Source organism: Etheostoma spectabile, chromosome 19 (genome assembly GCF_008692095.1).
Source record: "Etheostoma spectabile isolate EspeVRDwgs_2016 chromosome 19, UIUC_Espe_1.0, whole genome shotgun sequence".
In the NCBI taxonomy this organism is placed as follows: domain Eukaryota; kingdom Metazoa; phylum Chordata; class Actinopteri; order Perciformes; family Percidae; genus Etheostoma; species Etheostoma spectabile.
The window spans coordinates 12,036,560-12,037,191 of record NC_045751.1 but is presented as its reverse complement, the minus strand read 5'-3'; the positions used below and the strand labels follow the sequence as shown (position 1 = coordinate 12,037,191).

At 45.3% G+C, this 632-nt stretch overlaps 1 pseudogene; it reads left to right on the top strand.

Moving 5' to 3' along the window:
- LOC116707347 (myosin heavy chain, fast skeletal muscle-like) overlaps window positions 1-632 on the top strand; it is a 45,819-nt pseudogene that overhangs the window by 1,241 nt on the left and 43,946 nt on the right.

Sequence of the window (632 nt, the reverse complement as noted above, 5' to 3'; positions counted from 1 at the left end):
GCAAAGCTGCCGTTTACCTTCGTAAGCCAGAAAAGGAGAGAATTGAGGCTCAAAGTTCACCATTTGATGCCAAGAGTGCCTGCTACGTGGCCGATGTCAAGGAGCTGTACTTGAAGGCAAAAATCATCAAGAAAGATGGTGACAAAGTCACCGTCGAAGTCCTGGACACTAAGGAGGTTAGTATCATGAAGTCACTGTCAACGGGGAATTCATTATGATTAGTTCTTATTGTGTCTTATGTCCTAATGTCCTGTTGCAGGAGAGGACAGTTAAAGAAAGTGACGTCTATCCAATGAACCCTCCCAAGTATGACAAGATTGAGGACATGGCCATGATGACCCATCTCAATGAAGCCTCTGTGCTGTATAACCTCAAAGAGCGTTTTGCAGCATGGATGATCTACGTAAGACAATCTGCCAAATGAGAAAAGAACTATTGTGAATTGTTAAACTTGTAGGAAACATAGCGTTAAGTGTGGAATCTCTATGATCCGTTTCAGACCTACTCTGGGTTGTTCTGTGCCACTGTGAACCCCTACAAGTGGCTCCCAGTGTACGATTCTGAATGTGTGGCCGCCTATAGAGGCAAGAAGCGTATGGAGGCTCCGCCCCACATCTTCTCTGTCTCTGACA